The sequence below is a fragment of the Lissotriton helveticus genome, chromosome 1_2 (genome assembly GCF_964261635.1).
Source record: "Lissotriton helveticus chromosome 1_2, aLisHel1.1, whole genome shotgun sequence".
NCBI classification, from domain to species: domain Eukaryota; kingdom Metazoa; phylum Chordata; class Amphibia; order Caudata; family Salamandridae; genus Lissotriton; species Lissotriton helveticus.
This window is the reverse complement of record NC_136058.1, coordinates 225,024,144-225,046,802: the sequence shown is the minus strand read 5'-3', so window position 1 is coordinate 225,046,802 and position 22,659 is coordinate 225,024,144.

Sequence of the window (22,659 nt, the reverse complement as noted above, 5' to 3'; positions counted from 1 at the left end):
GTGACGCTCCATGTAACCCCTCCCTCTTCTCCCACTTCCCCCTGATCACTCAGGAGGTCTTCTTTTCTCTCCTCAAAAAAGTTTGCTTCGGCTCCCCGCGGGACAGTTGTACCCCTCATATTGCCCGGGAGATGTTTCTCAATATCCCGACCCCCCTCTCACTCTTCTCAATAACTCCTTCACCTCGGGCATGGTTCTCAATTCTTTCAAAACTGCTGTACTCTCACCCATACTCAAAAAAGCAGGTGCTGACCCCGAGGTGCTAAGCATCTTCCGCCCTATTTCGTTACTTCCCTTCCTGGGCCAAATTCTGGAGGCCTTCGTAGCAAATTGCCTAAGTACTTTTGAGGAAAACTCCCACTTTTTAGATCCCCATCAAGCTGGGTTTAGGCCCCGACACTCCACCGAGTCCATTGACCTCGCCGTCCATGATGAACTTTGAAAGAACACCTCGCAGGCATTGGTGCTCCTGGATCTGTCGGCGGCTTTCGATACCGTCGACCACACCTTTCTACTTGATTGGGTCGAGAGCGCCGGCATCCGGGGCCCACTGCTGAGATGGCTCACCTCATTTCTCAACGACCGCTATCAAGCAGTCCGCTTCTCCTCGGAGGAAAAAATACTCACTTGTAGAGTCTCCCAGGGCTCCTCCCTCTCTCCCCTTTTGTTCAACCTGTACATCTCACCCCTGATCTCCGAACTCCAGAAAAGAGCAGTTGTCTTTTTTAATTATACCGACGACCTTCAGCTCATCTTCAGCATTGATCCCTCTCCCTCCTCTATAGAGAACGTTCAAGCCACCATGACCTTCATCAGCAGCTGGATGAACGCTAACCAGCTAAAGCCTAATCCCGATAAGACAGAGCTGGTTCTTACAGGGCCCCAGGCTACCCTGGGAAATCCGATTTCTGGCCTCTCCCCCTGGGCTGCCCGCCATCCCCAGTCAACTCGTTCAAGAGCCTAGGAGTCACCATTAGTACCGACCTCTCCATGAGGGCCCAAATCAACTCGGCGGTTTCTGTCTGCTTCTTCCACCTACGCAGAATCAGGAAAATCAGTAGATTTCTTTCACATGAAGCTCTCCTCCAAGTCACCTGTTAGTTTCCACCTCCAATGCCCGTACACTGCAGGAGCGATGTATGACCCGATCCACTACCCCTACCCATGTGCCACTCACTGACTGATAAACAATGAGTAAACCAATGAGCAAAGGGGAGGGGGCGGGAAGAAAAAGAAACAAAGGGAAAGGACAAGGATGATTGCTTCCACCTGAGTAGTAAAGGCCAGGGGATTCTTTGTCTCCACAGCTCTGCACCTATGAAATAAAACACTGCTTTAATGGTCTGCTCTTAATCTGTAACAACCCTCATACCCGTGTATCCATGACCATGCCCCTATACACACACAATGACCTCCTTACCAGTTTAGAATGCAGGGTGCTCATTATGAAGACATCCGATGGGTGCACACGCTATCCAGAGCAGGGGGCTGATTCAATGCAGGGAAATCCTGAAGCAATCTTCTCGTAGGAACAAAAACCCGCAATAAGGGGGAAAAAGTCGAATGAGCGACATAAAAAACCCCCTTAGTATTCGTTTGGGATCCAAAATACTCGGAAAGGTAAAGAACGGGGCCACAACAAACAGTAGATGCTCTCAGCGCGTTCTCCGTGCCGTGCAAACCAAGAAGCACCGGAAAACGTCCAAACCGGCACAACAAAGCCGATAGGTTCCAAAACAACGCGGAAGTCCAATGCGTCTCAGTCCGGGATATCGCACTCCGCTGTCACCCGACCCAAAAAGTCTCTTTGTATAAAGAAAGGGAGCTGGAGCCCCAGCGTCCTAGTCAGGCTGAGTACTAGACCCAACGGAATAGCGCCGGATAACACCGCAGGTAACGAAGTGAAGGGAAGGGGAGGGACCACACGGAGGAAACAGGGGAACTCAGGAAAAGCCAAAAAGTCCAAGAGACCTGCTCACGAGCCCATGAGCAGCAGAAGGAAGGATCTGAAAACCAACCAAGGAACAGGACTTGAAACCAACATGGATAGATACCAAGCACTGAGGAAAGGGCAGACCCGGCTTAAGTCTGCACAGGTAAGTCATGTGATAACAGGAACATGGTCATGGAAAGAGGACTAGCCCCAAAACCTAACATCACCCTTGCGCTAGTCATGTCCCGCATCGACTACATCAACTCTCTGTATGCCAGAATTCCCACATACCAATCCCACCGACTCCAACTAGTCCAGAATCAAGCAGCCAGGCTTATCCATGGCCAGCCGAAGTTTAGTCACACCAAGCCCCTCCTTAGGAGCCTTCACTGACTTCGGAAGAACTCGTCCATTCCATGGTCAGATCTGTCCAACCTCAGGCCCATTTCCCTGCTCCCGTATTTAAGCAAGCTTACGGAGAAGCACGTTAATAAACATCTATCGAGCTTTATCGAATGAACAGGTAGTCTGGACTATTCTCAGTCCGGCTTCAGGCCACATTACAGTACCGAATCGGCTTTGCTATCCATAACAGATGATCTACGCATGTACCAGGACAAGGGACACTCTGTAATTCTGGTACTATTGGACTTATCGGCAGCGTTCGATACCATATCCCACAATATCTTGCTCGAACGTCTTGCTGATATTGGGTTTATGAGTATGGCCTTGGCCTGGATCCGGAGTTTTTTGTCGATCGAACCCAAAATGTCAACATGGGTTCATTTCGTTCAGCAGAGGTAGAGATTACTAAGGGGGTGCCACAGGGCTCATGTTTGAGCCCCACTCTTTTTAATATCTATGTGGCCCCCTGGCCAGGATAATGAGAGCTTTTGGTTTCATCCCGGTGCCATACGCTGATGACACTCAGCTCCTTTTTCCTTTCAAATCTCTGACCTCCGAGACAATAAGATCATTCTCCGAAGGCATGAAGGCGGTCGCACAGTGGATGACCTCGAACTTCCTACAGGGTAATATAGGGAAGACAAAGGTCATGCTTTTTGGAGAGGCCAAAATACTGTGGACCCCGGATTGGTGGCCTTACAATCTAGGCCCAGTTCCCCCACCTAAGCAGGTGGTGAAGAATCTTGGGGTACGACTGGACAAGAATCTGTCTTTAAAGGAGCATGTGAACAGCATAGTGGGAACCTGTTTTCATGTTATAGGGCTTCTTCGCAAAGTATTCCCTCTTCTTCCTGACACCACTAGAAAAACGCTGGTGCAGGCCCTGGTGCTAAGCCGTTTGGATTATTGCAACGGGCTGCTGGCATCAGCTAACGAGGGTATACTTGGCAGGTTTCAAGTGGTACAGAATACCGCGGCGAGACTGGTCGTAAATGCCCCGCCGAGATTTACTTCAAATTCCTTATTGGCAAAACTACATTGGCTTTCCATCCGCCAAAGGGTAAAGTTTAGGATCTGTTGTATCGTCCATAAAGGGCTGCACGACTTAGGACCTTCATATTTGACCGAAAAATGCATTCCTTATAACCCCTCCCGCAGTCTTAGATCCTCCAACCAGCTTTTGCTTCAGGTACCCATTGTAAAGAAGTCTAGACAAGGCGGAAAAGCCTTGTCCTCTGTTGGTCCAGCACTTTGGAACAAACTCCCCTTTGTGCTCAGGCAGTGCAGTGACCACTTAACTTTCAGAAAAAAGCTGAAAACTTTTTTATTCCAGTGTTAGCAGTCCCCCAATAAACTGTCCTCTTGTCTTCAATCTACATGACATGACGTATGGCGCGGAGATACTCCTTCGGGAGTCAGATTCAAGCGCGGTATAAACCCATAAATAAAATAAAATAAATAAATAAGTGGCTCAGCGCAGTCTCTTCAAACTTGGCTGCCTGATTCATAGAGCTCTTGCATCGCTTCCCGAATCCATCGCTATGTCCCTCCCCGCGATCTACGCTCCTCCTCTCTGAACCTCTTCTCCCCTTGCTCTTTCAAACGAAAGAAGCATGGTGGTCTGAGATTTTCCACCCAAACACCACTTCTCTGTAATTCTCCCCCTCCAGAACTCCGCCAAATACCCTCCTATTCTCAATTCAGGAAATCGCAGAAAACTTGGCTTTTTTCCAAGCATACAACTAATTCTTACACACTGCCTCAGTCTTTAGCCCCTCCACCCTAGCGCCAAGAAACCGCTGGTGAACGTGCGCTCCGTAAATAATTTTTATCATATCATATCAAGTAACAAAGTATTCAAGGTAATCAAGTATCCCACTAGATGCATGAGGATAGATTTGAGAAGATCATTCATGCAATTGGAGCTGTCTGTGGTTATGACATCACTGTCATAAGGAGAGAGGGGTTGGCCTAACGGCTAAGGCGCTCGACCTCGGACCTGGGGATCTGGGTTCGAGTCTCGGTAACGACGCCAAAAACCTCCTGTGATTCTGGGCAAATCACTTAATCTCCCCGTGCCTAAAAATGAAAGTGTGTCCTCATGTAATGTAACTGGTGCTATGTAAAGCGCTCTGATACCTGATTTGGTTCGGGTCTAGTTCGCGCTATATAAAACTCTGCAAAAAAACCCAAAAAACTGTGAGCAACAGTTTACAGGTCATGTAGCATGCATGTATGTGCTCATGCTAATGTCAAAGTTAAAAGAGGTACAAGGGAACCCAAAAGGTAATTAAGGACCTTGGATATCAATTTAGGTAACAACAGTGGTCCTTAAAAACATTTTAGAACATTTGAATAAATATAGTCTGCAATAATTACTATATTCCGCAGGGTCTATTCGAACACACAATTTTAATCAATTAAATGTATAAAGTATTTTCAAGAGCAACCAACAATAAAGTGGGATACAATCCTGCACCCAGTACATCTGAACACAACAAACAGACAAATAAACATTAGGATTTTCAGGCAAAAGAGAGAGGAAGCATCTGGTCAATGTAAATAAAAAACAAGCTATCCAAAATAGTTATCACACTGATGTAACACAATGGTTGTCTGTGTGAAACTATTCAAGAGGTCGACGACGTTTCGATCCCTTTGGACGTATAATGGGATCATCATCAGGACTGTTGAAATCACATGCCTGAATATTAGAACTGCCTGTGAAGAGAGGGGGACAGAAAGGCAGAGGTAGCATTTGTGAGGGGGGAACGGAATTTGTTTGAACACTCGTATAAAATGTGGCCGTGCACTGTGAGGAAGGTGGAGGCTTTGGTGTTCTATAGCGTAAAACATGCATTGATGCATTGTGGAAAGGTCATCATTAAAGACAAAGAAAAGTGTAGTGCCCTGGACCAAGGCGTGAGGCACCGTGTGATCGGATTGTGGGTGCCGCGATCAATAAGTGAAGTACGCATAGGCGCCGTGTACTCGGTTTGTAGGAGCGGCGATCAGTAGTAACGAACCATTCTAGTGCAGTACGTAATGTAAAGGGGAAGTCGGAAGAACGGTGGTAAATTTAAGTGTGCGTAAGGACGAATGCCTGAAATATTATTCCGTGCAAGTATAAGGCGCCGTGTATCATGGTGGATAAAAGGTGGGGCGGTCATATAGGCAAAGTGCATAATAGCAATTGGTGTAAGGATGGACAGATTGTACATAAGTGAAATGCATGCTTCGGCAGACATGGTCTGATGCATGCTTGGCGGACTAACCTGGGAGGAAAGGAGTCACTTATGCATAAATAGATAAGGCAACCCAGCAGGGCAGAATCGGTTCCTAAGAGAAGGGGCAAAAGACCATGTTGATCAATGTCCGTGGAGTAAGTTACGTAAAGTACGTGGAGACTGCAATTGGGGATTAAATACCTTGTCTCTGAAGGAGCCTCTGGACGTAGTATCCGTAACGTGAGGAAGATTCCTCAAGGTCTATCACCGCAGGAGAAATCATTCGGTGATGCAGGAATCTTTGGGGGGGCAATGCCTGTGGAAGAGGGTTAAGCAAGCATAAGTAACCCGTAATCAGGGGACACTACACTAGAAGAGATCAGGCATACTGAGCACTTACCTCCTAGACCGGTGTCGGTAGCCGTGTATGGGTTTCTGAATTGCGTGATGGCAGTGATCTAACAAGGGGGTGGGGCCGAGTGCTCTTCTAATCTTATTCGCAGTGGTTTGTAAACACGGTGGCCGTGTTTGGATGATTGATTTGAGTAAGAAGAAAAGGAAAACGATAGAGATAGAACTATCAAAGGCGATAGTTGTAAGATGTAAAATGATCATAATCCATGCCATATTCCTGCATACAAAAGTAGTCATTGTGGCAAATAATAACAGTACTGTGGTAGTCATCGATGTGGAATTCCTATAAGCTGACTCCCAGGACAAATTGCTTGGGGTCAGGTTTAGTACTAATAAAACAAGTTTTAGTGTATTTTGTCTTGGGACAAGTATGCCCAACTAACTGCAGCACAAACCCTTTGTATATAGTACCACATTATGGATCAGGGAAGGACATTGTCTGCAGTAAGGTAATTAAGTATGGGCGGATTTTGCGAATTGGCAATCCGCGAACTTGCGTATTTACGGATTCGCAATCCGCAAAATCCCCGAACTCTCGTGAATTTGCGGATTTTTTTTTGTGTTCGCAAGGGTTTCTGCCAGTTCGCGAGGGTTGTGTACCAGTTCGCAATTGCGAACTTACTTGTCGGCTCGCAACGGCCGCGACTATGTTGTTTCTACGTCTGGTTCATCATCACAGGTTCACAGCACCCTTTGTTTCACCACTGCCACACTCTGGTACACCCATGCCACCCTCTGGTACATCACTGCCACCCTCTGGTTGGTTTATCACTGTAGATTATGGGGGTGAAAAAAAGCAAGCACACCTGCCCTGCTTCAACTGACATGAATTAATTTGGGGTTGATTAATGTGTCACTGAATTTAAACTTCCAGTCTGGCTGGCACCTGCTTCCTTATCTGTAATTTGCTTTCTGTTGCACTGCAATTTTTTTTCACAGGACCTTTGTGGCCTACTTGTAGCTATTCTATGAGCCTGCTGTGAGGGTCAGAGCAGGGTCATAGAATAGTTGCAAATAGGAAACTGAACTCTGGAGGGGCCCCTCAGGAAGCACTAGAGTGAATGGTTACTAATGTTAAGATTGAACTTTTGCACCTGCTGAGTGCTTTCAGTTTAGCAAAAATCGTTTTCCTGCAATTTCGCGCGATTCGCGGGGCGCGAATTCGTGCGAGATCGATTTTGGAAGCCGCGAATTTGTGCGAATACACGATTCGTTTTTTTTGTGGCGTGTTTGTTCGCATGATTTTTTGCGTGTTCGCAAGCCGCTTGTAGCGCAACGTTTGCGAAGTTACCCTAGCGGTCGTACATGGGCGCGGCCATCTTGTTTGCGTGACGTATTTCAGTTTCCGGGCGCTATGTGTAATCTCGCAAAGTGTGCGGCTCGCTAGTACAATTTCGCGTGTGATCGCGAGGAAAATCTCGCGTGAACTTACCCACGCGGTCGTGAACGGGCGCGGCCATCTTGTTTCTCATTCATTGCTATGGTTCTGGGCATGCTTTCTGTATCCTCTCTGAATCTCTGCCATCCTTTGCTTGTTTGAAGTTTTTTTAAATCTATTTTACTTATTATCTATCCCTCTATTTTTCTAGCTCTATATTTTTGTGTTTTCTGCTACTTTTGGTAAATTTTAAACTACTTTTTTAAACTCTTTTCTTTTCTTCTTCCCTATTCTATTTCTTCTTTATTATTTAGCTTCCTTTCTGTCCAGACCAGGGTAAAGGGAGCCGGGAAGCATCCTGAGAAGGGAAGGGTCCCGCACCCCGTGCCCGGCTCCGGTGCGGGCGTTTGAGGGGGGAGAATGTCACAGCCCGGGAGATCTTCAGCGCGGAGGAGGTGGCTGCACTAGTTTTTTATGTTCAGCGCCGCCTCCCCAGGACCATCATGGCAGGCGGCAGGATCGCTAGCGGGTACGGGATCCGGGAGCGCCAAAAGCGGTGGGAGAAGGTGTGCCGGGCCATGTACCAACACTCTCTGGTCCGGCGCACCTACAACCAGGCCACCCACCGTTGGACGGATCTCCTGGACCGGCAACGCGATCTGCTGGACCTGCTCGGCCTTGAGATACCCGGGCTTGGTGAGTAGTAGTAGCTATTTCTTTACTACTCTGTTTTCTCCTGCTCTGTGTTTATATTGCAAATTTTTGTTTTTTACCAATTATTTATTTTATTTATTATTTATTTTAAGCATTTATAAAGCGCAACTGTCACCATTGCAGGCATCCTGGCGCTAAGAGATAAAAGAGACCGGAGGGAAGCGGACTAGCAGGGGAATAGCCAAGTTTTTATCCTCCTTCTGAACGGGAGGAGTTCACCAATATGCCTAATCTCGATTGGAAGAGTGTTCCATAGTCTGGCGGCAGTCACTTCAAAGGATCTGCCACCGGCTCTAACCTTCCTGAATCTGGGAACAACTACCAGTTTAGCGTCGGAGGATCGAAGCTGTCTAGTAGGGGAATACCAGGCAAATTTAGACTGCAAAGGAGCTGGGCCAGCTCCATGGAGAGCCCTAAACACTATACAGAGGGCCTTAAACTGGATCCTCTGCCTTATAGGAAGCCAATGCAACTTTGCCAATGCGGATGCTCCATGAGAACTTCTCGGGAGCCCCAGGACCAGTTTAGCAGCCACTGATTGGACCCTCTGGAGACGATCCAGCAGGAACTCAGGGGACACAAGCAGGAGGGCGTTACAATAGTCCAGCCTGCTAAGGATGGTGCATCTAACCACTTGCGCACGTGCACAAGTGGGTAGGAGGGGCAGGACTTTCCTTAGAGAGCGAAGGATGGCAAAGCAGCAGGCAGATGTTTTTTGAACATGCATCTCCATGCTAAGCCTCTGGTCCAGCATGACCCCTAGATTCCGAACAGATTCCACTGGCTGTACCGAAGTCCTGGTTTCCGGGGGCCAAACATTTGATGGAAAAGGTTGAGGAATCCTAGTACCAGCAGTAAAAAGCACCTCCGTCTTTCCTGCATTAAACTGAAGGGAATTATCCTTCAGCCACCTAGACGTTTCACGCAGACAATTATGTAAAACCTCCAAGGAAGTAGAGTCCTCGCCTTCCAGGGAGAGATTCATCAGCGTGTTGTCGGCGTAAATCACGATTTTAATGCCAAAGCTTTTGATAAGAGAGATCAGAGGTCTAAGATAAATATTAAAAAGAATGGGGCTGATAGCAGAGCCCTGAGGGACTCCATGTAATACCAGGGAAAAGGCTGACTGGAACGGTGGCATAGAGACTGCCTGCTGCCTATCCTTCAAAAAAGAATGGAACCAGAGCAGCGCGGTGTCTCTCACTCCTGCCTCCCACAACCGCTGCATTAGGATCTTATGGTTCACCGTATCAAAGGCGGCAGACATGTCGAGCAGGATCAGGAATGCTGCCTGTCTTCTGTCTGCACGCCTTTGAAGCTCGTCCATAGCGGTGATGAGGACCGTTTCGGTCCCGTGAGCAGGCCGAAAACCAAATTGGTCCCCATCCAATAATAGATGGCGTTCGAGATGGTTGGAGAGGGTGTTGCTCACCAAACGCTCAACTATCTTAGCGGGGAAAGGCAGCAAGGAGATCGGCCGATAGTTCTTGGAGCAGTCAGGGTCCAAAGAGGGCTTCTTTAACAGAGGAGAAACTAGCGCCCGTTTCCAATGGGTTGGGACAGTGCCAGTAACCAAAGATTGGTTGCAGATTTGTTGAAGGGGACAGAATAATTCGTCCTCAAATTCCTTCCAAATCTTGGGGGGCACCGGATCCAGAGGAGAGCCGGAAACGATCCCTCTAGCTACCTCAGTGAAGGCCTCATAGGTAAATGGAGGGAACGCATGTGGCAGTTCACTAGCATCCGAGACGAGGTCGGTCGGTCGTTCTGCCGGAGAGACAGAGCTCAGGACAGGTGGAGGGATACACTCCGGAGGCATGTCCAGGTCTTTAAGGATAAGCTTGATTTTTTCCTTAAAAAATGTAGCAAGATTGTCGCAAAGATCTATTCGTCAATGCTCAATTTCTCACTGAAGAGCTGCACCAATTGAAACACCTCACCGGTAAGGTGCCTGCGAGTGAGGACCCTCCAATCTCTGCACTTAATTTGTCTAGACGACACGGGGGCTTTATGAGGTCCACTGCTCGTATGTATAAAAAATTTAACGAGTAAGTGGTCAGTCCAGTCCATAGCTAGGGTTTCCCCCATCGCCACCAAGTCCGGGGCAGCAAAAATCAAGTCTAGGAGATGACCAGCAATATGGGTGGCTTCAGTGACAGATTGAGAGAGACCAAAACTGTCACAGGCTTGAACTAAATTCCTAAGACCCGAGTCAAGGGACCCGTTGTACCAGAGATTGAAATCGCCGAGGATAAGGAGCTTATGATGGGAGAAGGCGATGTTGGTGAGAGTGGTTAGTAGTGCCTGTTGCTGCTGAGAGCTAAAAGACACAGGTGGGCGATAGCACACTACCACGGTGATGTTATTACCGGAGTGAGTCTGTAATGGTAATCCTAATAGCTCAGTGCCCAGAGTATGGTCTAAAGTAAGGGCTTTTATGCAGCAGGAAGCTCTAAAGATAACTCCCACTCCCCCGCCTCTCCCAGTGAGCCGCGGGGTATGAAGGAATTTAAACCCCGGGGACACGCAAATCCAGGGTCAACCAAACAGTCAGGACGGGTCCAAGTTTCAGTCATAAAAAGAATGTCCAATTCGTGAGTCTCAATCATGAGTTGGATTTCAATGCTATGTTTAGGTAAAGACCTGACATTAAGAAGCCCGCACTTTAACAAATCGTCACGCAGAAAATCAGCTCGTGGGTGCGATGTTGGTGACAGGGAGAGAGTTCCTTTATCCACGTGTAGCTTGCCTATTCCAATGAGCACCTCCCTCGAGTAGAAGCCAGAAGGGGGCCGTTCAAGATAGATGCTAGGGTGGACAGCATAACTGGCCCATGGCGCTACCTCGGCGCGGACGAGCGCAGACGGGCTTACCTTTGGCGCGCCCGCTGCGCTCGTCCGCTGCGCGTTCTACAAATGCACATCTTTGTAGTTGGGGGGAAAAGGGCGTGGCCACCCGGTAGTGGGCGTGGCCTAATTCGCGAGTCAGAGGTCGACTATGACTGAACCCCACCCGCGGCAGCGTGATCGAGAGCTGCGCGAGGAAGTATCAGCAAATGTGAAAAGGGGGGAAGTGTCCAGGGAACAGCGTGACACAGGTAAAAACAGAGTTACAATACAATGTTAAAAAACACAACTACCACTCCCGGCTTCCGCCTCAGGAGTGTCAATCTCAAGGCGTGCTCGTCAGATCAGTGCGCCTTAAGAAGGAAAGGGGGCATGGCCACCCAGTAGTGGGCGTGGCCTAATTCGCGAGTCAGAGGTCGACTATGACTGAACCCCACCCGCGGCAGCGTGATCGAGAGCTGCGCGAGGAAGTATCAGCAAATGTGAAAAGGAGGGAAGTGTCCAGGGAACAGCGTGACACAGGTAAAAACAGAGTTACAATACAATGTTAAAAAACACAACTACCACTCCTGGCTTCCGCCTCAGGAGTCTCAATCTCAAGGCGTGCTCGTCAGATCAGTGCGCCTTAAGAAGTAAAGGGGGTGTGGCCACCCGGTAGTGGGCGTGGCCTAATGCACGATTCAGAGGTCGACTATGACTGAACCCCACCCGCTGCAGCGTGATCAAGAGCTGCGCGAGGAAGTATCAGCAAATGTGAAAAGTGGGGAAGTGTCCAGGGAACAGCGTGACACAGGTAAAACCAGAGTTACAATACAATGTTAAAAAAACACAACTACCACTCCCGGCTTCCGCCTCAGGAGTCTCAATCTCAAGGCGTGCTCGTCAGATCAGTGCGCCTTAAGAAGGAAAGGGGGCGTGGCCACCGGGTAGTGGGCATGGCCTAATTCGCGAGTCAGAGGTCGACTATGACTGAACGCCACCCGCGTCAGCGTGATCGAGAGCTGCGCGAGGAAGTATCAGCAAATGTGAAAAGGGGGGAAGTGTCCAGGGAACAGCGTGACACAGGTAAAAACAGAGTTACAATACAATGTTAAAAAACACAACTACCACTCCCGGCTTCCGCCTCAGGAGTCTCAATCTCAAGGCGTGCTCGTCAGATCAGTGCGCCTTAAGAAGGAAAGGGGGCGTGGCCACCCGGTAGTGGGCATGGCCTAATTCGCGAGTCAGAGGTCGACTATGACTGAACCCCACCCGCGGCAGCGTGATCGAGAGCTGCGCGAAGAAGTATCAGCAAATGTGAAAAGGGGGGAAGTGTCCAGGGAACAGCGTGACACAGGTAAAAACAGAGTTACAATACAATGTTAAAAAAACACAACTACCACTCCCGGCTTCCGCCTCAGGAGTCTCAATCTCAAGGCGTGCTTGTCAGATCAGTGCGCCTTAAGAAGGAAAGGGGGCGTGGCCACCCGGTAGTGGGCGTGGCCTAATTCGCGAGTCAGAGATCGACTATGACTGAACCCCACCCGCGGCAGCGGGATCGAGAGCTGCGCGAGGAAGTATCAGCAAATGTAAAAAGGGGGGAAGTGTCCAGGGAACAGCGTGCCACAGGTAAAAACAGAGTTACAATACAATGTTAAAAAACACAACTACCACTCCCGGCTTCCGCCTCAGGAGTCTCAATCTCAAGGCGTGCTCGTCAGATCAGTGCGCCTTAAGAAGGAAAGGGGGCGTGGCCACCAAGTAGTGGGCGTGGCCTAATTCGCGAGTCAGAGGTCGACTATGACTGAACCCCACCTGCGGCAGCGTGATCGAGAGCTGCGCGAGGAAGTATCAGCAAATGTGAAAAGGGGGGAACTGTCCAGGGAACAGCGTGACACAGGTAAAAACAGAGTTACAATACAATGTTAAAAAACACAACTACCACTCCCGGCTTCCACCTCAGGAGTCTCAATCTCAAGGCGTGCTCGTCAGATCAGTGCGCCTTAAGAAGGAAAGGGGGCGTGGCCACCCGGTAGTGGGCGTGGCCTAATTCGCAAGTCAGAGGTCGACTATGACTGAACCCCACCGGCGGCAGCGTGATCGAGAGCTGCGTGAGGAAGTATCAGCAAATGTGAAATGGGGGGAAGTGTCCAGGGAACAGCGTGACACATGTAAAAACAGAGTTACAATACAATGTTAAAAAAACACAACTGCCACTCCCGGCTTCCGCCTCAGGAGTCTCAATCTCAAGGCGTGCTCGTCAGATCAGTGCTCCTTAAGAAGGAAAGGGGGCGTGGCCACCCGGTAGTGGGCGTGGCCTAATTCGCGAGTCAGAGGTCGACTATGACTGAACCCCACCCGCGGCAGCGTGATCGAGAGCTGCGCGAGGAAGTATCAGCAAATGTGAAAAGGGGGGAAGTGTCCAGGGAACAGCGTGACACAGGTAAAAACAGCAACAAGAGCAATAATGCTGCTGCTTACATTGTAGGTAAATTATATTTCAAAATCTTCTGTGCATTTCAGGTGCACTGCTCTCCTTCTCAGTAGCGTTGCTACTATGCTTATTTGTTTTCGATTTTGTGTTCATTTCATTGGCCTGTGAAATTATGTATGAGTGTAGTTTAAAGAACTGCAAAATGCTAGACACTAAGGGTCAGATTTTTCATTACCGGCGCATCCCTGCAAAGTAGCAGGGATGCGCCAGTAATTGTGCGCCACGCCACCACCACCCATGGTGTGCCGTATTTACAATGTGGCGCACCATGGGCCCAAAACGTCACCGAAGCGTTACGCATCTGTGCCGTAAAGGCGGCGCATTGCTGGAGTTGCGTCGCAACGATGCGCAGCTCCAGCAATGCTCTGGGGTGCCCTATCTCCCCAATGCTGCGTCAAGCCGTACGTCTGCTTCAAGCAGGCGCAGGGTTTGAGTCACGCATCATTGTCCTCAAAGTGACTGATTGAAATCTTGTAGATTTCCCTCAGCCACTTTTAGGGTGCGTTCCTGCGCAGGAACGCCCTCCCTTGCGCCGGAACGCCCTCTGATGGCGCAGGGCTTTACAACGTGATGCATCTCTCATATGCGTCACGTTGTTAATATACGCCGCACCATGGCGCCTCTTTTGTTCTGCCGCTGCGTCACAAAAGTCACGCAACAATGGAGCAAAAGAGCCGCAAGGGGCTTCTAAATCAGCCCCTACAGACTCAAGTCCAGTCCTTCCTTTGTACACCTGGCAATAAGAAGAAATAGTGGTGGTGGATTGATAGTAAGTTTGAGTATTTTAATGACTGGTTAATGTAGTAGGAAACTTTTTAGTGTTGTCACTGATCTGCAATCACGATGGACTTTGTCTGTCACTTCGCGTGCTGCGGACTGCTGCCTGCCAGTCCTAGGCGAACCTTTTTAGTAGTTTGTTTACTGAGTTACATAACTTTCCAAGTCGACGTCCGCAAATCAAGCAATACTAATATCGTAGTAGACCACATGAGATAGGTCAATATTTCCAGTGGAATACTTGTCCATTTGCTATTTTGCCAAAATATTTTGTTATTGTTCTTTTCAAATCTTTGATTTGGTTGACAAATATCATCTATGTTTTCTGGTCTTTCTTTCATGTTGTACATCGGCTCCCCCCAGGGGCAAGAGGGCATTGGAGGAGGCTGCTGCTGCTGCTGAACAAGGCCAGGATCGGTCAGGCGAGGGCTCCTCATTCGGTTTTTTCTAAATCGTCTTTGATCTTCTTGTAGACTGTATCTAAATTCTTATCCTGCCTCGACTATGACTCCCTGTGGTATTACTAGATTATTCTTATTAGTCTGTCTGTGTAGCTAACTAAGATTGAACATTTGGCAAAAGGTGTAAAACGAAACTCCCATTCTAGTCAGCAATAGCTCTATGCACTGAGTGCAGTCCTCTGGGATTGTTCATAATGTCTTTTCAAGTCTTCTAAATGTTTATGCTTTGACAATTACCAACAATAAAAAGGTGAATGACCACCAAGAAAGAATAAGATACTACTTTACTTTTGGTTTGGATAGGAGGACAATCCATACTACTACTGTTGCAGGGACAAATCTGTACAAACAGAACTATGGACACTAAATAGTGCATTGTTTATCAATTATAATAGGCGCAGGTAGACTTTCCACATACCTCAGTGATATCAGACTTTGAAGAACCCCCAATCTCCTTACTGACTAGATAGTGTGGCAGAGTCATTTAGCTCCCGAATTCATCGATGATTGATCCCCAATGATGATTATCCAACGCAGGACAAGAGTACGGAGAAAGAGTGAAGAAGTGTCAGAGGCACGGGCTCATGCATTGCAAATTGCAAAACCTTTTGCTCATTCACTCATGACCAAAAACCACAGAGTCTATTTAAGTTTTAAAGCTTTATTAAAAGTAAAAATATTTATTAAAATCAAGCTTGTCATAAAACATAAACGGTTGATTAAAAATGGAAAAGTGCTTATAGTGATTTATTTCATACATTTATTGTGGACGAGCCGAGCCCTCACCTGGTTTGAACTTTAATTTTCTTTTTGGTGCTGAATCGTTGGTCCCTCCGTCCTAGTGAGGATGATTTGTTCTTAGAAGTGAAGCTTCTGTCTGTTATGAGACAAATGGTGCGTGTTAAAAAGCAAACATTCATCAGTTGTGCCAAAAAGTGCAGCAAGACAACACCTTTCCCTGGAAAAAGAGACATTTTTACTTTAGAGTAGACAGTCACAAATTATTAGATTGTTTTCTGTATTCACATTTCTTCATTCCTAGACAAAATACTAGTGATTGGTGTATGTCTATGACATCTAACATTCTTAAATGTACTTTGTAGGTGGAACATCTGGTGCTGGGCCCAGCGCGGAGGTGGAGGAGGAAAGTTCTGGAGAGGAGGCGGTGCAAGTGCCGGACCAAACTGCTGTGCGGGTTGCCACGGTGGTGGCGGGCAGTGTAAGCTCTTATATTCCTTACTTATTGAGATTTCAGACTGCATAGTGTGCTCCCCGTGAGAAAACGTAAGGTTTGTCCAGATGAGAGACATGAAGAAGAATGATTGACATATAGTTTGAATGGATGGATGCCTGAAACATGGTACTATCTGACTCTTAGATAGCATATGTGTATCTCGAGAGAGTACACGGTCACTGGATGAACTAAGTGTTACTTTGAAGAGCATGTAACACCGCACTCGCACGTCCGTCCCAGTGTAGGAAAGGCAAGGAAAAGAAGTTGTAATTTTGTCTGAATTCTACCATGAATAGCAGCAGTAGTTTGTATTGCAAGCACAGCATATATCCGGCAATTACGATGGCCACTCACTACCTCTGTTAATAAGTTTAGTAGAACTCGGTCATTCTTGTGTGGATGTATCACTGTTCACTCAATAAAAAGCAAAGCACCTAAAGTCATCCCATATGTAAGGAAATACATACCATGTGCAGTGATAGATAATCAGATTATTTATCTTCTTCATTTTCCTTTTCTAGTATCTATTCATTGGTACTGTAGGGTAAAAGTTAAATTAATTAAGCAGTAGCCCTTGTAACAGAGTATTCTCAGTGCCACCCATAATAGAAAAGTAAGAGCATCACCACCTGCATGTAGTGGACTGGTACAGTAACGCAAGTCTGTCTCACTCATCATGGCGGGCGTCTGTTTTTCTTGGGTGCAAGTTGACTGCGCTGGCATTATGCCGGCTTGCAGAAGTTAACGTACCAATTGTGCTAAACAAGAGAGAAGAAGAAGAATAAGACTGGTGTACTGGCATAGTCGACTCTAATGGAGTGAGTCCATAGTGCTCGTAGAATTGATTCCCTAAACTCCCACTAATGTTAGAGCAAGGATGAAGAAGTGGGAGGTTAGATAGATACTGGACACAATAGCTATGTACTGCGCTTGCAAGTTGCTACTTCTACTGTGACACAACGTTCTGCTGAATCATTTTGTGTTAATCTTAAAGAGCATTGGTTACAGACTATGGCTTTCTTTCTTCATATAGATGCTCCTTCCAAACCAACCCGGAAGGAGCTGGCTTCACGGACCTGGCAACGGAGGCTGGAGGCCACTGTCGCTGAATAGCGGCGGCTGGTGGCGCAGGAGGAGGGGGACACGCAGTCTACAACAACATCTACCGGCACAGCTGCATCCTCCTCCGCGCTCCCTGGGTCACCCAGTCAGCGCAGAAGGTCTCCAGTGGTACGGAGCCGGGGTACCGCTGCCGCAGCCACCCGCCACCGCCGAGCAGCAAAGAAATCAGCTGCCCCCACAGCAGTTGCAAAAAACGTATGCACCGCCTTTCCCTGAGGGTTTCCTACCTCGAGCAGGAGCTGCTCAACACGAAAACCCTGCTTGAGACCCTCCGCAAGGAGCATTCCGACCTGGCCCGGAAAGTCAACAGCAGTAGCCAGCAGTAGGAGGAGAGACTGTCCCTTGCCCCTTTTTTAAAGACTTCTGGGGGGTGGGAATTGGGAGTTGGGTTTTTTCACTTTTTTGGACTTTTCAAGGACATTCGTTGGGGTTAGGGAGTGGGGGTGGGTTAGGTCTTGTGGGAGATTATTTTTGTCAGGGATATAAATATACTTTAAACTTTATCTTAGCATACATGTTTTTTTTTACTGCTTTTGAGGCTGGTGGGTGGGGGTTTAACAGTAACTTTGTTTTCGTGAAACTGAAGTGGCATCTTGATTCAAGTTGTGTAATTAATTGCCCAAATGTTTTCAAAACTAAGTGCCTCTCACAGAGTAAGTGAATTCAATAGTTTTAGGACTTTACTAGTACTAGCGTCAGTCTCTCGTCTCTCCTAATACTCCATTATACTTCCTCCCCCCAAACGCTTATCTTACCTGTAATTTGTGTTTTGAAATAGGGCTAGGCACAGGGCTGGCTGCACGGCAAATGGCGATTAAGGTTGGCAATCCTGGGTGGATGAAATGTCATCATTGTGTTGGTACTAGTGGTGTTACACAGTGGCAGTTGCAGTATCTGAAAAAAAAGAAAATGAAACCTTGTTTGTCCTTACCGTAGCACTAGAACGGTACGATAGAGAATATAGCAGGTGACAGTACACTAGAACAGTGCCACAATGTAGCCTAACAAATAGTAAAGTATTGAAAGTATAACTAGTACTTGCGTTGAATTTATTTGACATTGGCTACTACTACAAGAAATAGTACCGAAGGTGAAGGACACAGCAGCGTAATAATTTGCCACGTCTAGGAGGAGGATGTTCTAATCTTGATGACCTATCAAGTTGATGGCGCGTATGAAAATCTGCTTTCATTAGCCAATAGTGACTGAGTGTCAAGCTGAGTAAGAATAGAATATATATCCTCGGATTCCTTCACCAGCCTATTGCTATGACCTTATCCTCCCCAGCAAGTGTGTGGAATTATTGCTGTCATTTAGTCACACATCAATCAAAACCACACAGCCCGGGGGAAGAGGGTTAGGGTTTGGAAAATGGATGGGAATGGGGTTTTTTTTGGGTAAGTTTTGTTGAGAGAAGAAAAAAAAAGCACAGCATGGACAAACAATAATTGAAGATAAAGAAATCTTTGGGTACAAAGCTAACCATAAATCTATAAGTGACATAAAGGAAGTGCATGCACGACTGCATGCATGGTTACTGAAAAGTAAGTACTATTTTCGACAACCGTGAATGACAGAATGCGACAGTACAGGGCTGCAGCATTTTCACTTGCCTATCTCTGCACTCAGAGAAACACTTCTTACATTAAATTAGGTTTAAAAAATAGCAGAAGTAAAACCTATAGAATGGCTGTAGGGATGAATTTATGAATTTAGAAGCAGAGAATGGAGATCCAAGAAATGCAGAGTCACACTCATAGAAGTTCACAGCAATAACATTACTTTAAAGATAATTAGAAAAGAACGGATACTGTATCTGTATGTTGTTGTAGTTGTCCTGTTGAATTGGTAAGTTGCATGCATCAAACCATTCCTCTTATTAGCGGGACTCCTACATTCCAGCTGACGCTCCGTCCATCAATGTTGGTGACCAGAAGACACCCTGTCCACTGCCTGCCTGGCGGATGCTGAATTGCGGCTCGCTAATGTGAAGCCTGACTTCATCCTTTTTTTCCCATTGCACAGACTGAAACCAGGCCTGTAATTATTCATGGAAAAACAGGAAGTGATATTAGAACACCACTGACAAATAAATATAAGGTATGTAAGTTGTGTAGTGCAAAAAGTCACACTTTTAGTTTCCTAATAGACAGTACAATATTTTTGAAAGTGCGTACTCTGTCTGAGTCTCCTTTTGAAGGATAAAAAGTATGGGCAAATTAATTAGGCGGATCTTCCCCCTCAAGCTAGGTGTACTGTAAACTGTGTTTTAGAACAAAATTAGACCTTCCCAGCAGTGCTCCCACCCAGACCCTTACTAAAGCCAGTCGCAAAAATGTAGAAGACCCCCAATCAGATTTAAAAAAACGAGGCCTAGTAGAAAACTGGTGACAAAACATACTTTGAAAGTAAAAGTAGTCCCAAATCCCCCCTTACCCGCCGTGGATTGTATTCAAAGCACTTGCAAGCAAGCAAAAGTATCCATACCCAGCATCGCTCCAAGACTCGCAAACCCCCCCCACAAACAGCCCCCCACCCAAACACATGCAATACAAATACTGCTAACCCTAACGAGCCCTAAGTTAAGAATAGTGGCAAACGCTTTCTTTAACTATGCCAAATCCCCCCTTTCCCACCATGGATTTTCTTCAAATCACTTGCAACCAAAATTACACATTCCCACGAGTGCTCTAAGACCCCAGAACTCAGTTGCAAAAATCTAGAACACCCCGAAACACATGCAATCCTGCTGCTAGGGCTAACCCTAACGAACCCTAAGTTACAAAAAGTGCCAAAAGGCTTTTCCGCATGGATTTTCTCCAAACCAGTTTTATCCGGTATTAGACCTTCCCAGCAATGCCGCAAGACCCGCCAACCCACCCGCAAAAAGCACAACACGCTCAAACAGGCAAAAAGCCAAAATGGAAAATCTCATATTACTTACAATATTTTTCTACCTTCTGTCCAAACGCGCTGTGCAGCTAGGTCATAACTCCTGTTTTTCACCATGGATTTCCTGAAAAGCAAATGCAATCAAAACTAGACTGTGCCAGCAGTGCTCCCAGACCCCAAAACCCACCCACAAACACCCGGAACCCCCCCAAAGAGCACCTCAAAGACAAGCAAGTCAGCAAAAACACAAAAAAATATTTTGCCTCCGATTTGGTCCAAACCACTTTTATCCGGTATTAGAGCTTCCCAGCAATTGCCCCAGAGCCGTCAACCCAGGCGAAAACAAGTAGAAGACCCCCAAACAGCCAAAAAGCAAAAGTGCAAAAATGGGGACTTTGTCACTTTTAGGGAAATTTCCAAAATCACTCAGCGCACACTCTGCAGCTAGTCCCTAACTGCCCTCTGCCTCCATGGATTTCCTTCAAACCTCTTGCTATAAAAACTATCCATACCCAGCAGTGCTCCCAGACCCCGAAACCCACCCACAAACACCAGGAAGCCCCCCAAACAGGCCCCCGAAAACGCTACATTATGCGAAATGTCAGAAAAAGCAAAAACTTTTTCCTCATGGATTTTGTCCAAACCAGTTTTATCCGGTATTAGAGCTTCCCAGCAATGGCACCAGAGCCGTCAACCCAGGCGAAAACAAGTAGAAGACCCCCAAACAGCCAAAAAGCAAAAGTGCAAAAATGGGGACATTGTCACTTTTAGGGAAATTTCCCAAATCACTCAGCGCACGCTCTGCAGCTAGGCCCTAACTCCCCTCTGCCTCCATGGATTTCCTTCAAACCTCTTGCTATCAAAACTATCCATACCCAGCAGTGCTCCCAGACCCCGAAACCCACCCACAAACACCAGGAAGCCCCCCAAACAGGCCCCCGAAAACGCTACATTGAGCGAAATGTCAGAAAAAGCTAAAACTTTTTCCTCATGGATTTTGTCCAAACTAGTTTTATCCGGTATTAGAGCTTCCCAGCAATGGCCCCAGAGCCGTCAACCCAGGTGAAAACAAGTAGAAGACCCCCAAACAGCCAAAAAGCAAAAGTACAAAAATTGAGACAGTCACTTTCCTGAACATTTCCAAAATCACTCAGAGCGCGCTCTGCAGCTAGGCCCTAACTCCCCTCTGCCTCCATGGATTTCCTTCAAACCTCTTGCTATCAAGACTATCCATACCCAGCAGTGCTCCCAGACCCCGAAACCCACCCACAAACACCAGGAAGCCCCCCAAACAGGCCCCCGAAAACGCTACATTGAGCGAAATGTCAGAAAAAGCAAAAACTTTTTCCTCATGGATTTTGTCCAAACCAGTTTTATCCGGTATTAGAGCTTCCCAGCAATGGCCCCAGAGCCGTCAACCCAGGTGAAAACAAGTAGAAGACCCCCAAACAGCCAAAAAGCAAAAGTACAAAAATGGGGACTTTGTCACTTTTAGGGAAATTTCCAAAATCACTCAGCGCGCGCTCTGCAGCTAGGCCCTAACTCCCCTCTGCCTCCATGGATTTCCTTCAAACCTCTTGCTATCAAAACTATCCATACCCAGCAGTGCTCCCAGACCCCAAAACCCACCCACAAACACCAGGAAGCCCCCCAAACAGGCCCCCGAAAACGCTACATTGAGCGAAATGTCAGAAAAAGCAAAAACTTTTTCCTCATGGATTTTGTCCAAACCAGTTTTATCCGGTATTAGAGCTTCCCAGCAATGGCCCCAGAGCCGTCAACCCAGGCGAAAACAAGTAGAAGACCCCCAAACAGCCAAAAAGCAAAAGTACAAAAATGGGGACTTTGTCACTTTTAGGGAAATTTCCAAAATCACTCAGCGCGCGCTCTGCAGCTAGGCCCTAACTCCCCTCTGCCTCCATGGATTTCCTTCAAACCTCTTGCTATCAAAACTATCCATACCCAGCAGTGCTCCCAGACCCCGAAACCCACCCAAAAACACCAGGAAGCCCCCCAAACAGGCCCCCGAAAACGCTACATTGAGCGAAATGTCAGAAAAAGCTAATACTTTTTCCTCATGGATTTTGTCCAAACCATTTTTATCCGGTATTAGAGCTTCCCAGCAATGGCCCCAGAGCCGTCAACCCAGGCGAAAACAAGTAGAAGACCCCCAAACAGCCAAAAAGCAAAAGTACAAAAATGGGGACTTTGTCACTTTTAGGGGAATTTCCATAATCACTCAGCGCGCACTCTGCAGCTAGGCCCTAACTCCCCTCTGCCTCCATAGATTTCCTTCAAACCTCTTGCTATCAAACCTATCCATACCCAGCAGTGCTCCCAGACCCCGAAACCCACCCACAAACACCAGGAAGCCCCCCGAAAACGCTACATTGAGCGAAATGTCAGAAAATGCTAAATCTTTTTCCTCATGGATTTTGTCCAAACCACTTTTATCCGGTATTAGAGCTTCCCAGCAATGGCCCCAGAGCTGTCAACCCAGGCGAAAACAAGTAGAAGACCCCCAAACAGCCAAAAAGCAAAAGTACAGGTGATTAAAGTTTTAATTATATTAACTGTGCAAAACAGAGAAAGACAGACACACAGGAATAAAAGTGAATAAGGACGAAAAAGAAAGTTATTGATTCATTGGCTCATTTTCAGGGCACGGTGTTAGGGAATAAGAGTTCGTCCTCATACTCTGCAAATTCAGGCAGGAGTAGGTCAGTGTCACCTAACACAGAAGAAATTCCCTCATCTAAGTTGCTGTCCTCCTCGTCTTCTTC